The sequence below is a fragment of the Pleurodeles waltl genome, chromosome 2_1 (genome assembly GCF_031143425.1).
Source record: "Pleurodeles waltl isolate 20211129_DDA chromosome 2_1, aPleWal1.hap1.20221129, whole genome shotgun sequence".
Classification (NCBI taxonomy): Eukaryota; Metazoa; Chordata; class Amphibia; order Caudata; family Salamandridae; genus Pleurodeles; species Pleurodeles waltl.
In genome coordinates, this window is record NC_090438.1 from 901,847,859 (window position 1) to 901,869,410 (window position 21,552).

Genomic DNA, 21,552 nt, shown 5'->3' on the forward strand with positions numbered 1-21,552 from the left:
TTTGCTCTCAGAACCCCAGAGTGAGTCCAAGGACTGATGATATTTCTTGTATTTCATCAATTTAGTTAAATTGGCAGGTGCAAATATGGCTTATTAATAACATTGGGGGGTTGGTTACCCATTTTTGTACTCAATACTGTACCATATCCTGTTCCCTTGTCATGGGTGCTTTACTCTGTGTACTGGTATTAATACGCCAACACATATGCCCGATGGGGTTGGTGTTTTGTTTCTTGTTCTGTACTTTTCCTTCCCCTCCGTTTCTTTTCTCTCTCCCTCCTTTTTTCCTTTTCTTCTCTCCGCTTATAATCACCACTTCATCTCTTTTCCAAAAATTACTGAATCTCAAATATCATGTAGTTCTTTTCTTTTTCCTTTACTTTTCCATCTGGTCGTTATACTGTATAACTATTTGAGGATCGCCACCTTCAAGATGGCGGCGCCCTTCTCTTAGTCCTTTTTCTATGCTATTATCTAGTGACAAATATGCTCTTCCTTATTTGCTATACGATCGCAACATCCAAGATGGCGGCGCTCCTTTTAGTCCTTTCTTTGTGTTGCACCGCTACACGGTGGTTGCTAATAAAAACGGATCTGTTCAGTCAGTGCGTCCCTATTGATGGCAACGGACGCGTCTGACTGTCTCTTCCGGCAATGTGCAATTGAAACTTACGACTTGGGTAAGAACTTCTGCTCTAAATACACTTTTAGATTAGGTCTCCTCTCTCGATATATAGCACTTCTCTCCCCGTTTTCTCAAGACCTTTTAGATTGAACTTTGAACTACTTTTACGATATCCTAATACCATCGCTTTTTTTCTTTAACTACAAGTATGCTTTGTTTATAACATCGTTCCCAATGACCTAATTTGATGTGACAAATTTGCTCTCGTACATACCTGCAGCTTTTTCTGAACACAGGTTTTTTCTAGGATTTTGTTGTTAGTGTAATTTGAAGTATAAATAACTACTGAAAGTAACAGTGGTCACAATGTATTTAAATAAGTAATGTTTGCTTAGGTATGCTTATTGCTAAATTGAGCCATTCCTCTATTTTCTTTGGGGTAATATTTCATTGAAATGATCAGTACTTTTCTGTTTGTACTTTTAACAACAGTAGACATGTTGTGTTCTGCACTATTATATCTCAGCTTTAAACATGTTGTCTGATTTGGTAGTCTCTGGATATTGGTCCTTAAATAATGTGTTTCTCCTGCACGTTTTTTCCAGATATATTTGTCATGCCATTTCAGGATACTTTATGAGGTTTAATATGTATACATAGGGTATGTTATTCCTTTATGACAGTTATTGCAATGTACTTTTCCTTATACTATTTTCATCCCAGGGTGATGGCTCCTTTTAGGCACATCCTGTGGTGCTGGCACCACCATCTACACATAGATTTCAACTAATCATCACTCAATTTTCCTGTTTTAATTGTCTTCAAATTTGCAGTTGTACTTTCCTTATGCTCTTTCTAGGCACTTTTCCTTTTAATACATCGATCATTTACCGGAGGGATTCCTCTTACCTTGGCACTCTAATTGCATGGATTTCAGATCTCACTAATGTTTACACTCTTTGCCTCGTGGACTGCCTTGATTCATACATAGGCTCATGTTCATTTGGACTAATCTTTGGGCTCTCACATCTCGGTGCCTTTCGACGTCTTATTTCTGATCTCTTAGACTTACTTTAATTTGTAGATTCGTTTATGTTTGACAGCCTTGAGAAAGCCCAGGTGAAAGTACCTTGTTTGGGTGAAACACGTGTCGGCTGGCTGTGCTCACTCTGTTCTATGACTCAATTTCTGAATAAACTTTAATCTGGATAACCCTTGAGAATAGTTCTCGAATACTTTAAGGAACTTCAAGAACATTTGGCGATTGGTTGCCTTAATAGTGATTATCATAAGTGGGAACTTACCATATATTTGTGACTCCAAAGACTGGTCTGCTGGCCTCCTGACTTGAGCCTTAGGGACAAAAGGCTCCAACAACCTTGCTTCTGCACCTGGAGTCTGTCATCTGTGACTCTACCCTGCCAAGTGGTGCCACCCTAGTCCTGGACCCCTGGATGTGGGCCTATGATCCTCTGTCAGCCTCTGAGGAACCATCAGAACTGACGCATCTTCTCTGCTGCGTAGCACAACCCTGAGGAGAACCGATGCATCGCCTCATGGATCGGAGCTGCTGCCTTGCAACGCATTGGCGCTTTGGAACTTCTGCTGCACAATGCATCCTTGGTGCAGGTCCTTGCAACTGTCATCAATGGTAGCATTGACAATGAAGCCTGACTCCACATCACAGTTTTGCTGTACCTGGTAACCAACACATCGTCCTGTGCCACCCCATCCTGGACACATGGATGTGGGCCTGTGGTGCTCTGCCAGCCTCTGTGTATTCTTTAGAACTGACACATCTACTCTGCTGTGTGGCACAACCCTGAGCAGAACTGATGCATCGCCACATGGATGGGAACCGCTACACTTCAACCCATTAGCGTGTTGGGACCTCCGCTGCACAATGCATCCTCAGGCAGGCCCTAGCAACCATCTTCGATGGTAGCCTTGACAATGAAGCCTGATTCCACATCACAGTTTTGCAGTTCCTGGTAACTGACGCATCGCCCTGACTGCGAGACCCGCCCACTACTTCAGACTTATCATTGCAAGCCTTCGTCAACAGGTTCTTCAATAACGACAAAGCAGGACCTCCCATCGCAGCCTGCTGCATCTCAAAAACCAATACATTACTTCAGCTAAGTGACACATCCTCGACACAGATCTTCGCAAAGCTCCGCAAACCAAGATTTAAAGTACTCTCTTCAGCAGGCCTAGCTGGGTCTCCATAGCAGGTCTGCACTCGATCGTGGTTGGCCTAAACTTGTGACTTTGACTTGCCAGGAATCATCCAGTCAACTCAAGGGACATCCCAGCTCAATCTGCACATTTCTTAAACATGTTCAACATGATGGTATGGTGCCTCATATTGTAGGTTTCAGTTACATCAAAGAGGATCAGGTCCACTTGATGTCTTTCGTTAAGTATGGCATGGAAGTCTTACCTATTGATTGCAAGATCTGATCCTGAGCCTCAAGAAAGCCTTTATCCAGACCAGGGATTATTCAGTTTGAGGTTTTACTCAATGTATTGTAGCAGTTGCCTGATGAATTCTCTTCCCAGGACTTTGTGAGATTTGAGATCACACACCAGGCAGCACTTGAGGGCTTGACATAGATTTCTTCAGGAGGAGGGTATTGGTTGCGTGTTTCAGAGAGTAAGGAACGGTGACACTCAGGAGCCAATTAGGGATGTGGGAATACTGGACTGTTGTAATGAAAGTTTAGCCGGTACTCCTGCTCCTAAATCCGATTATTACAAGGTTTTTGACTTAGAAAAGGGAATATCACGGCGTCGGATCTCTCAAATGGGAAGCGTTTATTATGTACATAACGTTGTCTGCAAGTGATTAGATACATTTCTTCATTAATGCAGCAGAGCATGGCTCCACTGGGAATCATTTTGTGACTGGATTTCACATTTCCATATGTCTCATCAGTTTAAAGGATTAGAGAGAATAAGTGGTGACAATGGGAGTTTGGGAAATTGTGAATGAGGGATTTATGGGTATTTCAGATCTTAGGGGAGTATTTTTGCCAGTGTGGTGAGGCTCGGTGTTCATATACACAAATATGGGGGGATCTAGTGAACAGACCCGCAGGACCTGTTCAGCTTGTGATAAGATCCCTCTTTTCTGTGGTCTAGTCAACATAAAGCATGATTGTGAAAAAAATGTGGTTTGAGGACCTACCTCAGGTGTTGCTCCTTACAGAATAGGTAGTCTCACACACATTATAGTATCATGCTTCATCATTTGGCCACCTATCCCCACCCAGGTAGGATAATAACACCTGGGCGGACTCAATCTTGCAGTTAAATGAACCTTGAGGGAGTGCCGAAATGATGTTTCGCTGGATAATTTAGGGATCCAGTTATACAAATAAAATTACCTATCAGACCACCAGTGTAGATAACAACTTTTAATAATGGTGTCTGTTGTTAAAATAAAAACAAAGGCAGGACACTATTAACTATAATGACTCATAATGTCGCACTGATCCTACTGGCCAACATGTTTCTGCCCACACTTGTAGCCTTTAATGGTCTGGGGCATACATCAGGGCCTGGGATCCCTCCTAAATATAGTGTGAAAAGGATGCCTCTCCCAAATTAATGGTGAAAGGCTAATATATAACACACTCAGGGCCTACCTGAGTATTTACTCAAAACTGGGAGGCCTAAGAAAAGAAAAGGAGGAAAGAAGTTTAAAACACGGCATGCACAAAGGCTCTGAATACCTGAACATAACCACAGCAAACCACTGCACACAAGGTGTAAAAACACATACCAATTGTTGTATCACAACCATGCAATTACTCATTGTTTCGGATGCAGTACCTAGAGAAATTAATTCATTGCATACACTGCACCTGTGAAGAAAAAGGGACGTTTTCTCCTACCCTAAACATAAAGGGCAACTGGCCCCTGGTCTGGGGGATTGGGTGATGCCCCTTATAGTCACACACTGTGAGAGAAATTAAAAGGAATCAAATGGATAGAAAATCGAATGCCGTAGAGAGGTATTACATGTGTTGCAATTTCACGACCTCCTCCCATCGAACCAGAGGGAAGAAAAGCTATGGCAGAGGAAATCTGGAGCAATGTGAAATGCCTATTCTCTCATTTAATGTTAGGAGTGGCCTTTAGTACAGTTACGTAAGTCAACATGCACACTGAGCGTCTATCTGGGTTACTAAGGAGCCCCCAAATAAACTTAGGATGTTAATTAGTGGAAGGCAGTAGGGGCCATATGTACGAACACTTTTTCCCATAGACACAGAATGGGTAAAAACCTTTGCTACATCTGGCCCTTGGTTACGAAGGTTCATAATCAGATAAATAAATAAACAAACTGAGCCTCTGCATTTGGACAAAGAAGCCCCTGCCCTTCTGGGAAACTCAATCAATCAGTAATTTGTTAAGCGCACTACTCACCCGGAAGGGTCTCAAGGCGCTGGTGGGGGAGGGTGCTACTGCTCAGTGAGCCAGGTCTTGAGGTGCTTCCTGAAGGTCAGGAGGTCCTGGGTCATACGTAGGTTGGCGGGGAGGGAGTTCCAGGTTTTGGCAGCAAGGTGGGAGAAGGATCTGCTGCTTGTTGTGGTACGGTGTATGCGGGAGACTGTTGCGAGGTTGGCGGAGCGGAGCTGGCGTGTCGGGATGTGGAAGGTGAGACGATCGTTGAGGTAGGCTGGTCCGGCGTCGTAGAGAGCTTTGTGAGCGTAGATTAGGAGTTTGAAGACGATCCTTTTGTTGACGGGTAGCCAGTGGAGGTCTCTGAGGTGGGCTGAGATGTGTTTGTGGCGAGGGAGGTTGAGGATGAGTCGTGCTGAGGCGTTCTGGATGCGCTGGAGTTTCTTCTGGAGCTTGCCCGTTGTTCCCGCGTGGAGGGCGTTGCTGCAGTCCAGTCTGCTGCTGACGAGGGCTTGGGTGACCGTTCTTCTGGTTTCCACGGGAATCCACCTGAAGGTCTTGTGGAGCATTCAAAAGGTGTTGAAGCATGAGGACGAGATGGCGTTGACTTGCTGGGTCACGGAGAGTGAAGAGTCCAGTATGAACCTGAGGTTGCGTGCATGGGTGGTGGGCGTTGGGGGCGACCCTAGAGTGGCAGGCTACCAGGAGTCGTCCATGCTGACCTGTTGGGGTCGAAGATGATGATCTGGGTCTTTTCTGAATTCAGCTTGAGGCGGCTTGCTTTCATCCAGTCGGCGATGGTGTGGAGTCCAGTGTGGAGGTTGTTCTTAGTGGTTGAGGGGTCCTTCGTGAGAGAGGAGATGAGCGGAGTGTCCTCTGCTTAGGAGACAATGTTGAGTGCGTGGGATCGGATGATGTTGGTGAGCGGAGCCATGTAGACATTGAAGAGGGTGGGGCTGAGTGAGGATCCCTGGGGGACTCCGCAAATGGTCTTGGTGGCCTTTGACCGGAACGGGGGGAGGCGGGCTCTTTGTGTTCTTCCAGAGAGGAAGGAGGTGAGCCAGTTCAGGGCTCTGTGGTGAATTCCGGTGTCGAAGAGGCATGTGCGAAGGGTGTGGTGACAGATGGTGTCAAAGGCTGCGGAAAGGTCAAGGAGGATGAGGGCAACAGTTTCACCTTTGTCGAGCCTGCTCCTGATGTCGTCGGTGCAGGCGATAAGGGCGGTCTCGGTGCTGTGGTTTTTGCGGAATCCGAACTGGGAGACATCGAGTAGGCTGTTGTCCTCCAGGAAGCAGGAAAGTTGGTTGTTGACTATCTTCTCGATGACCTTCGCAGGGAAGGGGAGTAGGGAGATGGGTCGGTAGTTTTTGAGATCTTCAGGGTCTGCTTTGGGCTTTTTGAGCAAGGCGTTGACTTCGGCGTGTTTCCAGCTCTCCGGGAAGATGGCGGTCTCAAAGGAGCTGTTGATGATGGTCCGGAGCTGGGGAGCGATAATTTGGCTGGCCTTACTGAAGACTCACTTCCACGTGCCTGTATATCACAAGATTCTTGTCGTGTAACTCAACACAGATCAAACAAGACAAAAACAGGGACAAAAGCATCAACTCCACGTCTCCCTAGAGAGAAGGCTCATGGGAAATGTAGTCCCATGAGCAAATCTACCCAGCGCAACGGTGAGCGCTAGGGATTGATTAACTGGAGGAAAAGGAAAAAAAAGGGAAAAAAAGAAAAAAAAAGAAAAATAGAAGAAAAGAAGATAAGAGGGAACATGTAGGGGTTGGGAAGGGGATATTGAAGGGCTTTTGGGGGGAAAAGGAAAGAAGGAAGAAGGAGAGAAGAGTGGTACAGAGGGAGGGGAGAAGCAGGGGAATAAAAATGGGATGGGGCAAGAGAAAACAAGGCAGCAAGTACAGGAAATGAAGAATTGAGGAAAGAAGAATGGTGAAGTGGCGTGAGGGGCGAAAAAAGAATAAAAACAGGGGAGGGAGGGGGAGAGAAAACAGGGGGGTGGGGGAGAAGGAGGGGAAAGAGAGAACAACTGAGGAAAAGTGGGGACAATAACAAGGAAAAAAAGAAGAAAGAAAGAAAGAAAAACAGGGTGACGAGAAGAGAAACAGGGAAAGAGGGGACAAGGAAAAGAGTGGATAAACTAGGGTGTTACTATGTGTGAAAGTATTGGTGCTGAGGTGGCTAAGTCCATTCCAGAGGGTGCAAGAATGGTAAAAATAGGTGTTGCTATGTGAAAAATAGTAATGCAGAGGGGGCCAACAGACCTAAGTCGTCCTCCTCTAAATTGTACTGTCTCAAGTGATAAGTTAAGTATGGTCATCATAGATTTCTCACTCTAGTCATGTAACATTGACTATTGCATTTAATCATTCAGCCCATTAGTATTGTTCGTAGTCCCCAGACCCATCTCTGCTCATATCGCAGAAGCTGTTGGTTCATGTCGATCTTAGTTTGATTCAATTTGTCGATAACAAACGACTCCATGTAATAGGCCGAGTGATTATTTTTCATGTAATGGCTGGTAAGTTTGGTGGCGTCTCGTTTACAGTGAATAATGCTCCTATGTTCACAGATGCGTGTGCCAACTCTTATTTTTGTTATTCCAATATATTTGAGTATGCACGGGCATCTAATCATATAGACAACATTCTTGCTGTTGCAAATTGAAAACTTCTTTAACTTCCAGGGTGTATGCAGGCTTGGGTCCAAACTGTTTGTCTTTTTTGTGAATTGGCACATGCTGCATTTGCCACACAGATGGTGACCTGATGGTGGAGGTAAATGCCATAAAGTTAGTTGTTTCCCTGTAGGTACTTTAGCCCGAGGTCGTGTATGGACTATCATGTCTCGAATACTTTTGGCTCTCTTGAAAGCATGTAGTGGTTGGTCAAAGGGAAGTCCTCCTGATGTAAATATTTTCCAGACATCCCTGATTATTTTTTGTACCTTATTGGATAAGGGATTGAAAGTGGTCTCAGATTATTTTATCTTCATCCTTAATTTTTTTAGGAGGTTCTAACAGTTGGTCCCAATGATTGTTGCGTGCCCTCTAATCAGCTCTCTTAATGAGGTAAGCTAGGTAGTTCTTATCAAGAAGTTTCTTTGTGAGTCTTTGGGTGTGTTTAGTACAGTCTGTGATGTTGGAGCAGTTCCGTCTCAATCGCAGGAATTGACCCACTGGTAAGTTCTCTTTTAATGTTTGTGGGTGAAAGCTATGAAACTGGAGAAGGTTATTCCGATAAGTAGGTTTGTAATATACTTGTGTTGCCAAAAAAAACAATTTTTCCATAGGTCAAAAGGTCAACATAAATTAGTTCTATACATCCTATGGTCATGGTAAACCTTAAGTAGGTGTTCAAGGCATTGAGCCAGTCTGCAAACACTAAGGCTTCCTTAGCAGTGCCTGTCCAGATAAGGAGGATGACATCAATATAACGTTTCCAGAGTATGATCTGTTTTGGAACACATATTGTCTCTCAAAGAAATCGACGTAGAGACAGGCTAGACTGCGGGCGAATGTACTGCCCATTGACGTCCCATCCACTTGCAGGTAGTAAGTGTTCTCAAATTCAAAATAGTTCCTGGTTAGTGCTAGGTGAGATAGGTCTAGTAGAAACTTTGGGGTGTTGATTCCCCCTTTATGATGTCAATGAGTTCCTTAATCACCTCAAGGGTCGCTTCCTGGGGTATGTTGGTATACAATGATTCTACATGCAGAGTAATTGAGTTCAGTATTCTTATCAAAGTGCATCCCTCTAAGAAGGTTCAGGACATCTTTGGTGTCTTTTAGGTAAGTTGGTATTTTCTTGACAAGAGGTTGCAGAAAAGTATCACAGAATTGTGACAATGGTTAAGACTGACCCAATCCCTGAGACAATAGGTCTACCGGGGGAGGGTTTTTCTATGTGTGTATCTTAGGAAGGATGTAAAAATATGGGGCCAGATGTAGGAAGCCTTTTGCGCCTCGCAAACGGCGAAAAACACAGTTTGCGAGGCGCAAAAGGCCTTACGCGATGCAGAGTCACATTTTGCGAGTCGGTACCGATTCGCAAAATGTGATTCCGACTCACAAATAGGAAGGGGTGTTCCCTTCCTATTTGCGACCGCATCGCGATGTTGAGTTGCTTTGTGACTGCGAAAGCGGTCACAAACCAACTTGCAGTTACCATCCACTTGAAGTGGATGGTAACTCATTCACAAAAGGGAAGGGGTCCCCATGGGACCCCTTCCCCTTTGTGAATGCCACAAAAAAGTATTTCTCAGAGCAGGCAGTGGTCCGTTTCGGTATTTTTCCTTTTTGCAGCTCGTTTTCCTTTAAGGAAAACGGGCTGCAAAAAGAAAAAAAAAACTGCTTTATTTAAAAGCAGTCACAGACATGGTGATCTGCTGTCTCCAGAAGGCCACCATCCCTGTGAGTGCCTAGACTCGCTATGGGGTTGCAAACTGCGACCCACCTCATTAATATTCATGAGGTGGGTCTTTGCGACCCCATAGCGAGTCGCAGAAGGTGTCTGAGACACCTTTCTGCATTTCATTTTGTGAGTTGCAAATTGCGAGTCGCTAGTACTCGCAATTTGCAACTCGCAAAATGAAATCTACCTACATCTGGCCCCTGGTGTTGTGAGGTTGGCCTAAATAAGGAAAGATGCCTCATGTTTGGTAAGCCACTCATTGTCCAGACCTTTGGAAACCAAGAAGGCAATCTGTTCTTGGATCTCAGGAGTAGGATCTTTAGATAGTTTCTTGTAATACTGTGTGTTGCCCAATAGGCGTAGGCACTCATCTTTGTACATTGTTTGTGGCATGATCACAGTAGCTCCACCCTTGTCTGCTGGTTTAGTTACAATGGTTGCGTCTGATGTAGGACGTTGCAGGGCTGCTAATTCTTGTGTGCTGGTGTTATGAAATATGTGAGTTTGTATATGTTGCAAGTTGGCAATCTTGAGACTGACGGATTTTTCGAAAGCCAAAACTTCTGGTGGCATTTGACTGGTTGGGGGAAAGAATTTCGATTTCAGGTGTAGGCCTGTGTTCCTGTCAACCCCAGTGTTAGAGATGGGATGTTCCCAGAAGAAAGTTCTTAGTCGAACTTTTCGAAGAACTCTGAAAGTTTGGTTCTTAAATTGAAAATGTCTATTTTAGGGCTTGGGACAAAATCAGGCCCTTATCTTATGCTCGTTTCCACTACATCTAGGCTCCTGTTAATCTGGTTGATGACAGTACTGTCATTGGCGGTCATATCTTGCTGGTACTGTGTGCATTCTCTTTCAGTATCTCAGTTTCTGGGGTTTCTTCTCATAATTTCCAATTGGCCCCCTTCTTTCTCTCTCTTCCCCTTCCCTGGCCTCTTTCTAAAAATGGAATGTTAGTATATGTCCATGGGGCAGGGGGTGGGGGGCACATAGATGTTTGGAAATGAGAATGTGGTCCAAAGTGTGGGGTCCACCCCCAATTCTGATTGTTCATTGGGAGAAAGGGGGCCACCATTAGTGGATGGTTCCAGCGACTCTGTTGAGTGGCTTGGAAAGAATCACTGTCAGTGTTGGAGCTGGTGTTCCTCCCTGACAATAGATCAAAGGAGTTATTAGATTTTGGAACCTAGTCTTCCTTGGTGTAGGGATAGACTTTCTTGTGTGAGAACTTGTGTAAGTCTTTTTGAAATTTAGAGATTTTTTGTTTTGTTAAGTAATCCTTGAATTCATTGATGTTCTTATTGGTTTCTTCTAACTTATTTTTGTAAGGTAATGTGGTTAGTCGGAATTTTAAATTGTTTTCGCTAGTTTTTATCTTTTTATCTGAATCAACAGGGCCTCAGACAAACTTTTTGCTGTTTTTATGATCAAGACTAGCCAGTCTTGTGTACATGTCCATGCTACCATAGACAAATCTTTTCTGAATGCAAGGTCCTCTAAGAAAATACAAGGCTCGTTTGCGACAATAAGCCCATTTGGAGCTACATTCCTACATAAATATTCAGTCAATACAGCCCCATAGGCGATGGTTTTTACATGTACTCGCTGTAATTCAGCCAAGGTGTCCCAATCACCTAATTGGGACATGGGTTTAGTTAGTGTGGTGTCTCCAAATAGAGAAGGTGCTGAGAGAATGGCAAAGACTTCCTCATCATCATATGAAATCCCTTCTGCCATGATTCACATCAATATCTCTCAACCCTAATACTATGTCCCAGTGTGATCAAAGTGAGACGGATATCCCCGGGATTTTTGGAAAAATGCTCTCACAGCTGGCTGCTGTCCTAAACACTTATTACACATATAGAAAGACAAGGAAGGTTATAGCCCCTATACTTCCTCCCAAAACGAAAAGCCATATACACAAAAGGTATGGGGGGAATCTAGTGAACAGACCCACAGGACTTGTTAAACTTGTGATAAGATCACTCTTTTCCATGATCTGGCCAAAATAAAGCATGATTGAAATAACCATGGTTTGTGGACCGATCTCAGAGGTTCCTCTTTATGGAATACATAGTCTCAAACACATTATAGTGTCATGCTTCATCATTGGGCCACCTATCCCCACCCAGGTAGGATAAAACCACCTGGGCGGACTCAACCTCGTGGTTAAATGAACCCTGAGGGAGTGCCAAAATTATATTTCCCTGGATACTATAGGGATCCAGTTATACAAATAAAATTACCTAGCAGATCACCAGTGTAGATCACACCTTTTAATAATGGTGTCTTTTGGTAAAATAAAACCAAAGTCGGGACACTATTGAGTATAATGACTCACAATGTCACTCTAATCCTACTGGCAAACATTTTCTGCCCACACGTCTAGCCTTTAATGGTCTGGGGCATTCATTAGGGCCTGGGATCCCTCCTAAATATAATGTGAAATGGATGCCTCTCCCCAGTGCTTTAAATGGAAAAAAATAAGTGCAGGTACTCACCAAATTGAGTTGTGGGTTATGGGTATGGCTTGGGGGCGGGGCTATGGGTGGTTCTAAGGGGTGTGGCCAGAAGCACATATTTAATTTGATTGCGATTTTCTTGGTGTGCAGATGAGCATAATTATACAGAAGGATTTTTGGTATCTTTTGAGTATTCCATTTGTCCTTTTTGATACAAAAGGGTGCATTTAATATCATCTTTCAAATGTTACATGTGGATAGATTGCTTCTGTGCTAGGCACATGAAGGACATTTTGAATGTTTACATTATGTGGAGTAATGTATAGTATGGTCACTTTCTGGAGCTGCACCTCTATGAAAGTGGAGGAGCGTCACCCCGCTGTAAAAACGCACCAGAGCAGCTGAAAAATAAAATGGTAATAAAGTTAATTTATCACCATTTTATTTTTCAACAACCCATCCCGAACCGAGTTTCAGGACGGGGCAGGGCAATTGCTGCTGAGTGGCAGCAGGGAGCTCTGCACTTATGATTAAAGTGCGCATGTCACTTTGGCCGGACGTTTTGCAACAGCCAGTTTGACATGGGCATTTTAAACTTCTCTAACCAAGCTGTCTTAAGACGCTGAGTTAGAGAAAGCACAGGCCTCCAGTGCTCTTAAGAGTGCTGAGAGAGGCCGCTCCCTCCAATCCTGACACTTCTCTCATGCTGCTTAACAGCATGAAAGCACACCAGGACTGAGTAGTGCAGTTTCTTGGGTCCAGAGCGTCGAGGAGAGAAGACACCAGAGCAAGGTAGATGTTTATTGCAAGTGAGGAAGGTAAGTGCTATTTACTTTTTTATTATTATTATTATTTGAATGCTACATGTATTTTGCCAGTCCCACCACTCTAAATACATAGCAGTCGCCACTGGTCACTTTTAAGAAAGAAACCTTGAAAATTAGACTCCATAATCACATTCTATTTAAAAACAGCCTTATCTGTTTAATAGCATTATAATAGATCTATAGTACTCAGTGCTCAAAATCTTCAAACCACCGTACACCAACCATGTTGTCTTTCAGCATGTTACTCCACTCTAAGACCCTTACATTAGCCAGTGGCATTGCCTCTCTTTTGGCATTAAGATGAAATGTAATTTCATTCTTGCACACCCACCAGCATCACACCCTTTACAAAGTATGGCAACGGATGTTTTTTCATAGAAGTTGTAGATTCCAGTAAAGAGACCTTGGTTTTGAACGAACTTCTAGGGGGCATTAAACAGCAAAATGGCCACTTTTAAAGGGATGCCTGATGAAAACTCCTATTACATTACTTCTAGATTGAAAAAGAAAACATGTCTGTGACTGGATTCACACCCGACCTTCACTTCTGCGGGTTCCAGATCCCACAAGCCAACTTGTAGCCTTCAAAGATATGCCTACTCAGGACACTGTATGAATGTAATCACATCCTAGCTTTGAAAGCTTGGCATCACCCAATGTTGACATGGTTCATTTTGTTATTGAGGGAAAAATCCTTTAGCGATATTCGCTGGGCATGAAAATGAGTACTACAATGAAAGGAAGCACCATCATCTTTTGAAAAAAAGCCAAGAATACATGTTGACAAATACATTCCCAACTCTGCAGACAACAGAGGCCCTTATCATGGGAACTTCTTAGGATTTTCCAGATATTTTTCTTTCCTACGGCTGGATTGCACAATAGAAGTGGGCTTCCCATGGTACAACACTTACATAACATTATTTGGATCCATAACATTTTTTGGAAATGTTTATCTAAGGTAAAACATATTGTCTCACTGTCTCCTAGCAGACATCACCCAGTTGCTCCTAAATGGTATTGCTTTGCTTCAAAGCTCCTTACCTACTGTAAAATCTGCCTGCCGCTCAAACTCTAATTTTACGTGTAAACTATAAAGACAAAACAGTGACCTTTGTTATAAAACATGAGAGAAATTAAAATATAGCCATCTGGTGGCTGAGTTTCACAATGTGAAACCAGAAATTCTGGGATCAATCCCAGCTTCCCCACTTGCCCAATTTGTGTGATCCTAGGTAAATATTTCATGTCACCAAACCTCCTTTTTCTTCATTATCTCACATGCTAGTATATTCAAATACGCAAATTCACGATGTATGCCGTACAGTCACATCTTGTGTTAATTAATACACTATAGTGTTGTTTCATCCACGGAAATAAAATAGGCCATATATAATGTACACATGAAAATTGACTTGCTTCTTATTTTAATAGTGGGATTGACATCATGATGGGAGCACAACCATTTCTAACTTCACTTTCACTTTTAATAAACTCCTGTCAATGGTAGGATATAAGCTTATGTACCAAGGTGAAATGCTCCCACATGTTAAAAATTACAATTGTATTTAAAATGTTAATGTTTTCAAGGCTCGACTTCTGCATTTCTCTTAAAGCCAAGCCAGACTCTTGGTTCGGCTCTGAATGGGGTCTCCTTGTTAATTTGTTGGTTGCCCATCTCTGCCTCTCGCAGCTACTCCATTAACCCAAGAGAAAACGGACTATTAAAAACAAAGTACAGTGGTGTAGAGGCACTGCAGAAAAAAACATATCTGCACTGGAGAGAGAGAGTGGCGTTGCACTTGCTACAATCGAAGATTTTTACGTTGGCTTCACAGCCAAACCGTAAATGCAGGGCTTGTCGGGCTGGCAGCTATAGAGTTACTGTGCTGGACACTGCAGACAACACTCACGCATACAAGAACACGCACAGTCACAAGCACTCATGCATGCATACGGGCATTCAGTTGTTTTGTTTTTAGAAATGCTCACATAAGATGATGTCTGTCCACATTATTAAACCTGGATTCCCACACGCTCCGCCACAGAGTTACTATCACCACCTTCTTCCTCACAATGACAACAAACAAGTGCTAGCTTACTCTGCTGTACAGCAGGAAGCCTTTACTTAGATTTACCTCAATTTCGATGTATGGCTGTTAGATGGCTCTACTCACACACCTACAGCGCCATTGACTCCATTGAGCCTGACTGGACACTGTGTTAATAGTCACAGTGTGACTTTTCGCCCCCCCCCCCCCAAAACTCCCTGGCAGCTCTGAATCAAATGCATGGGGCCGCTGCTTAATTAGCACAGTCTAAGGGTAGATTAGCACTCGATTATCAGAGTGCTGTACGAAAACGGGCCGACTTGTTGTCTGCAGTTTTGCGCTTCTTTCTGAGACTCCCATTTTGAGGTTGCCTTGTTGCCCCGTGAGTACCGGTACTCTCTTTGGCCATGGAGAAGTTCCGGTACTCAAGGGCAGAAAATTCAGAAGTGCCGGTACTTAGTACCGGCCCATTTAAAGCACTGCCTCTCCCAAATTAACCGCTTAGGTGCGGGCGTCGGCCACTGGCCGACGCCCACACACCCTCCCTGGTGCGGGTCACGACCAGTGGCCGACACCAGGAAGGGTATCAATAAATCCTCGGTGTGCTTACGAGGCCTTCTCAAAGTGTTTCCTGGCCCCCGATCGCAGCACAGCTGCGATCGGGGCCAGGAAACACCACTAGACGCCAGGGATTTCACTTTGGGGGGGCGGCCCCCTCGGAAAACGGGCCGCCCCCCCCCGGGGGCATAATTTATAAAAAAAAAAAAGGTAGGTGCCCCCCCCCAGGGGATTGTTTTTAAAAAAAAAAAAAAAAAAAAAAAAAATGACAGGGGGTCGCCCGTGGGCAGGGTGACCCCCTGTGGGGGCAATTTTTTTTTTAGATGTTGTAGGGTTTCCCTGGGGGCCATTTTGGCTCCCAAGGAAACCATACAACAACTAAAAAAATAGATCTATATATAGATCTATATTTATATATCTATGTAGATAGATATATCTATGTACATGGATATATCTATAGATATATCTATGTACATAGATATATATATATATAGAGGTAGATCTATATATACCAAAGAGATTTATAAAGTGTGCTACTCACCTGTGAGGGTCTCAAGGCGGTTGGGGGGGGGTGGGGGGAGGGAAAGGGGCTGGGAGGTTCACTGTTCGAAAAGCCAGGTTTTGAGGCCCTTCCTGAAAAGAAGTAGGTTTTGGGTCTTGCGAAGGTGGGTTGTGAGGGCGTTCCAGGTTTTGGGTGCAAGGTAGGAGAAGGATCTGCCCCCGGTGGTGGTGTGTTTGATGCGGGGGACAGAGGCGAGAGAGAGGTCAGCTGAGCGGGCGTTTCGTGTGGGGGTGTGGAAGGTGACTCTCGTTGAGGTAGGCAGGGCCTGTGTTGTGGAGTGATTTGTGTGCGAGGATGAGGATCTTGAAGGTGATCCTTTTGTCAATGGGGAGCCAGTGGAGGGATTTGAGGTGTGGAGAGATGTGTTCGTGTCGGCGGAGGTCGAGGATGAGTCGTGCTGCTGAGTTCTAGATGCGTGTAGTTTGCGCTTGAGTTTTAGAGTGGTGCTGGGGTAGAGGGCGTTTCCGTAATCAAGCCTGCTGCTGATGTGTACTTGAGTGACAGTTTTTCTGGTCTCTGTGGGGATCCATTTGAATGTTTTTCAGTATACGGAGTGTGTTGAAGCATGAGGAGGTGAGAGCGTTGATTTGTTGGGTCATCGAGAGGGAGGAGTCTAGGATGATGCTGAGGTTGCGTGCGTGGTTGGCGGGGGTGGGTGCAGGGCCTAGCGTGGTGGGCCACCATGAGGGGTCCCAGGTGTTTTTGTGTGGGCCAAAGAGGATTATTTCGGTTTTGCTTGAGTTGAGTTTCAGGTGATTGGCTGTCATATATATATCACTTTTGTCAATATGTGTGTGGTTTCCCTGGGGGGAAAAGGGTCCGACTTGTCTAGTGGCAGTTTTAGTGCCATAAAGAAGCGCAGAAGGTTTATATGCCTACTGCAAAGAGCAAATCTGTATTTTATGTAAATAGCTGAGTACATTAGCAAAGTCTATGGAGAGATGAAGGGCACTTTTGCTGGGTGGTAATGAGGGAATCCGAGGAGGAGGGAGTGGGAGCACCAATAATGATTGTTGGACTGGGCGCAGGAGGTGCTAAAGACTGTGACAAATGGTATGTGACAAGGTGTTTTTTGAGTGTCTTGAAAGTACGTGCTGATTGAGGGAAGAAGCGCAGGTAAGGTGGCCTCTACTGTTGCACGTATCTCACACACCATCGATTTTGTGACTGTCTACGTAGGCTAGTGTTTTAGAGCAACAGTTTAGCCAATAGCAGAGATGGCATCTTGATGGATGACTGCTGCCTACACTCGGGTTATAGAGGACCGCTCTGACATAGGATCAGAGACTGAGACATCAGATACTGAGACAGCATCTGAGGGATAGGACAATGGCGCAGACTCTGGGAGTGATTTTTCAGTCAGAGGAGTCCCATTCGATAACTCCTCTTCCAGTACATTATGAGGGAGGTGATGAGGACAGTCCTGCTGTCCCTTCGCAAGCTGTTTGTGCAACTGGGTAATAGTGGGTTAGGCCAACCCAGAGAGCAGGTGAATGCGGCGGCAAGCAGAGAGAGAGTGCTCTCTTGGGAGCTCCCCAATTTAGTTCAGCCCCAAATTCCACCACCCAAATCATATTGTGGAGACATCAAAATTATCCATGGCAAAACAAACTGGTTTTGTAAGGCAGGCACCTGTGTTTTTGGTCCTGGATTCGGCGGCCATATAGAGAAACACACTAAACCCAAACATTTCTGGAAACTAGACATTCGGGGGAGTCCACAGAGGTGTGACTTGTGTGGCTTCCCCAAAGTTTTCTTACCCAGAATACCCTGCAAAGCTGAAATGTTGAAAAAAAACTCAATTTTTCTCGCATTTCTGTCACACAAACTACAGGAATATGCTGGGATCCACAATATTCCTACCACCCAGTGACTCCTCACCTGTCCTGATAAAAACACTACCCCACTTGAGTGCCTACACCTAGTGTCTGTGTCGGGAATGGATCACCCCAGGGTCAACAGCTGCCTCACGTAAGGACCAACATTGACCGTTGTGTGATCTATTCCTGTCGCAGGCACCAGGCCTAACCACACAAGTGAGGTATCATTTTTATCGGGAGGCTTGGGGGAACGCTGGGTGGAAGGAAATTTGTGGCTCCTCTCAGATTCCAGAACTTTCTGTCACCGAAATGTGAGGAAAACTTGTTTTTTTAGCCACTTTTTGAGGTTTGCAAAGGATTCTGGGTAACAGAACCTGGTCCGAGCCCCGCAAGTCACCCCTCCTTGGATTCCCCTAGGTCTCTAGTTTTCAAAAATGTACAGGTTTGGTAGGTTTCCCTAGGTGCCGGCTGAGCTAGAGGCCAAAATCTACAGGTAGGCACTTTGCAAAAAACAGCTCTGTTTTCTGTGATGTGTCCACGTTGTGTTTTGGGGCATTTCCTGTCGCGGGCGCTAGGCCTACCCACACAAGTGAGGTATCATTTTTATCGGGAGACTTGGGGGGACGCTGGGTGGAAGGAAATTTGAGGCTCCTCTCCGATTCCAGAACTTTCTGTCACCGAAATGTGAGGAAAACTTGTTTTTTTAGCCACTTTTTGAGGTTTGCAAAGGATTCTGGGTAACAGAACCTGGTCAGAGCCCCGCGAGTCACCCCATCTTGGATTCCCCTAGGTCTCTAGTTTTCAAAAATGTACAGGTTTGGTAGGTTTCCCTAGGTGCCGGCTGAGCTAGAGGCCAAAATCTACAGGTAGGCACTTTGCAAAAAACAGCTCTGTTTTCTGTGATGTGTCCACGTTGTGTTTTGGGGCATTTCCTGTCGCGGGCGCTAGGCCTACCCACACAAGTGAGGTATCATTTTTATCGGGAGACTTGGGGGGACGCTGGGTGGATGGAAATTTGAGGCTCCTCTCAGATTCCAGAACTTTCTGTCAGCGAAATGTGAGGAAAACTTGTTTTTTTAGCCACTTTTTGAGGTTTGCAAAGGATTCTGGGTAACAGAACCTGGTCAGAGCCCCGCGAGTCACCCCATCTTGGATTCCCCTAGGTCTCTAGTTTTCAAAAATGTACAGGTTTGGTAGGTTTCCCTAGGTGCCGGCTGAGCTAGAGGCCAAAATCTACAGGTAGGCACTTTGCAAAAAACAGCTCTGTTTTCTGTGATGTGTCCACGTTGTGTTTTGGGGCATTTCCTGTCGCGGGCGCTAGGCCTACCCACACAAGTGAGGTATCATTTTTATCGGGAGACTTGGGGGGACGCTGGGTGGATGGAAATTTGAGGCTCCTCTCAGATTTCAGAACTTTCTGTCAGCGAAATGTGAGGAAAACTTGTTTTTTTAGCCACTTTTTGAGGTTTGCAAAGGATTCTGGGTAACAGAACCTGGTCAGAGCCCCGCGAGTCACCCCATCTTGGATTCCCCTAGGTCTCTAGTTTTCAAAAATGTACAGGTTTGGTAGGTTTCCCTAGGTGCCGGCTGAGCTAGAGGCCAAAATCTACAGGTAGGCACTTTGCAAAAAACACCTCTGTTTTCTGTGATGTGTCCACGTTGTGTTTTGGGGCATTTCCTGTCGCGGGCGCTAGGCCTACCCACACAAGTGAGGTATCATTTTTATCGGGAGACTTGGGGGGACGCTGGGTGGAAGGAAATTTGAGGCTCCTCTCCGATTCCAGAACTTTCTGTCACCGAAATGTGAGGAAAACTTGTTTTTTTAGCCACTTTTTGAGGTTTGCAAAGGATTCTGGGTAACAGAACCTGGTCAGAGCCCCGCGAGTCACCCCATCTTGGATTCCCCTAGGTCTCTAGTTTTCAAAAATGTACAGGTTTGGTAGGTTTCCCTAGGTGCCGGCTGAGCTAGAGGCCAAAATCTACAGGTAGGCACTTTGCAAAAAACAGCTCTGTTTTCTGTGATGTGTCCACGTTGTGTTTTGGGGCATTTCCTGTCGCGGGCGCTAGGCCTACCCACACAAGTGAGGTATCATTTTTATCGGGAGACTTGGGGGGACGCTGGGTGGAAGGAAATTTGAGGCTCCTCTCAGATTCCAGAACTTTCTGTCACCGAAATGTGAGGAAAACTTGTTTTTTTAGCCACTTTTTGAGGTTTGCAAAGGATTCTGGGTAACAGAACCTGGTCAGAGCCCCGCGAGTCACCCCATCTTGGATTCCCCTAGGTCTCTAGTTTTCAAAAATGTACAGGTTTGGTAGGTTTCCCTATGTGCCGGCTGAGCTAGAGGCCATAATCTACAGGTAGGCACTTTGCAAAAAAACAGCTCTGTATTTTGTGAAAAAATGGGATGTGTCCACGTTGTGTTTTGGGGCATTTCCTGTCACGGGCGCTAGGCCTACCCACACAAGTGAGGTATCATTTTTATCGGGAGACTTGGGGGAACATAGAATAGCAAAACAAGTGTTATTGCCCCTTATCTTTCTCTACATTTTTTCCTTCCAAATATAAGAGAGTGTGTAAAAAAGACGTCTATTTGAGAAATGCCCTGCAATTCACATGCTAGTATGGGCACCTCGGAATTCAAAGATGTGCAAATAACCACTGCTCCTCAAAACCTTATCTTGATCCCATTTTGGAAATGCAAAGGTTTTCTTGATACCTCTTTTTCACTCCTCATATTTCAGCAAATGAATTGCTGTATACCCAGTATAGAATGAAAACCAACTGCAGGGTGCACCTCATTTATTGGCTCTGGGTACCTAGGGTTCTTGATGAACCTATAAGCCCTTTATATCCCCGCAACCAGAAGAGTCCAGCAGACAAAACGGTATATTGCTTTCAGAAATCTGACATCGCAGGAAAAAGTTACAGAGTAAAACATAAAGAAAAATGGCTGTTGTTTTCAGCTCAATTTCAATATTTTTTTATTTCAGCTGTTATTTTCTGTAGGAAAACCTTGTAGGATCTACACAAATGACCCCTTGCTGAATTCAGAATTTTGTCTAGTTTTCAGAAATGTTTAGCTTTCCGGGATCCAGCATTGGTTTCACACCCATTCCTGTCACTAACTGGAAGGAGGTTGAAAGCACCAAAAATAGTAAAAATGGGGTATGTCCCAGTAAAATGCCAAATTTGTGTTGGAAAATGTGGTTTTCTGATTCAAGTCTGCCCGTTCCTGAAAGGTGGGAAGATAGTGATTTCAGCACCAGAAACCCTTTGTTGATGGCATTTTCAGGGAAAAAACCACAAGTCTTCTTCGGCGGCCCTTTTTTCCCATTTTTTTGGAAAAAACTAAATTTTCACTGTATTTTGGCTATTTTCTTGGTCTCCTCCAGGGTAAACCACAAACTCTGGGTACCATTAGAATCCCTAGGATGTTGGAAAAAAAGGACGCAAATTTGGCGTGGTTAGCTTATGTGGACAAAAAGTTATGAAGCCCTAAGCGCGAACTACCCCAAATAGCCAAAAAAGGGCTCAGCACTGGGGGGGGGGAAAGGCCCAGCAGCTAAGGGGTTAACAGTGAAAGGCTATTATTTAACACACTCATCTGTGTCTGTATCTGTGAAGAAAAAGGGACTTTTTCTCTTATTCTAAACATTAAGGGCAGCTGGCCCCTGGTCTGGGGGAGGGGGTGATGCCCCTTATAGTCACACACTGAGAGAAATTAAAAGGAATCAAATAGAAAGAAAAGCGAATGCCGTAGAGAGGTATTATATGTTTCACGACCTCCTCCCATCAAAGCAGAGGGAAGAAAA

At 44.6% G+C, this 21,552-nt stretch overlaps 1 long non-coding RNA gene across 1 annotated transcript in view; it reads left to right on the forward strand.

Moving 5' to 3' along the window:
- Nucleotides 1-608: 608 nt before the first annotated feature.
- LOC138259260 (uncharacterized) overlaps nucleotides 609-21,552 on the forward strand; it is a 61,117-nt gene continuing 40,173 nt past the window's right edge. The window contains exon 1 of the long non-coding RNA XR_011198695.1: nucleotides 609-680. This is a non-coding gene — a long non-coding RNA (uncharacterized lncRNA). The remainder of the gene's footprint in view (nucleotides 681-21,552) is intronic.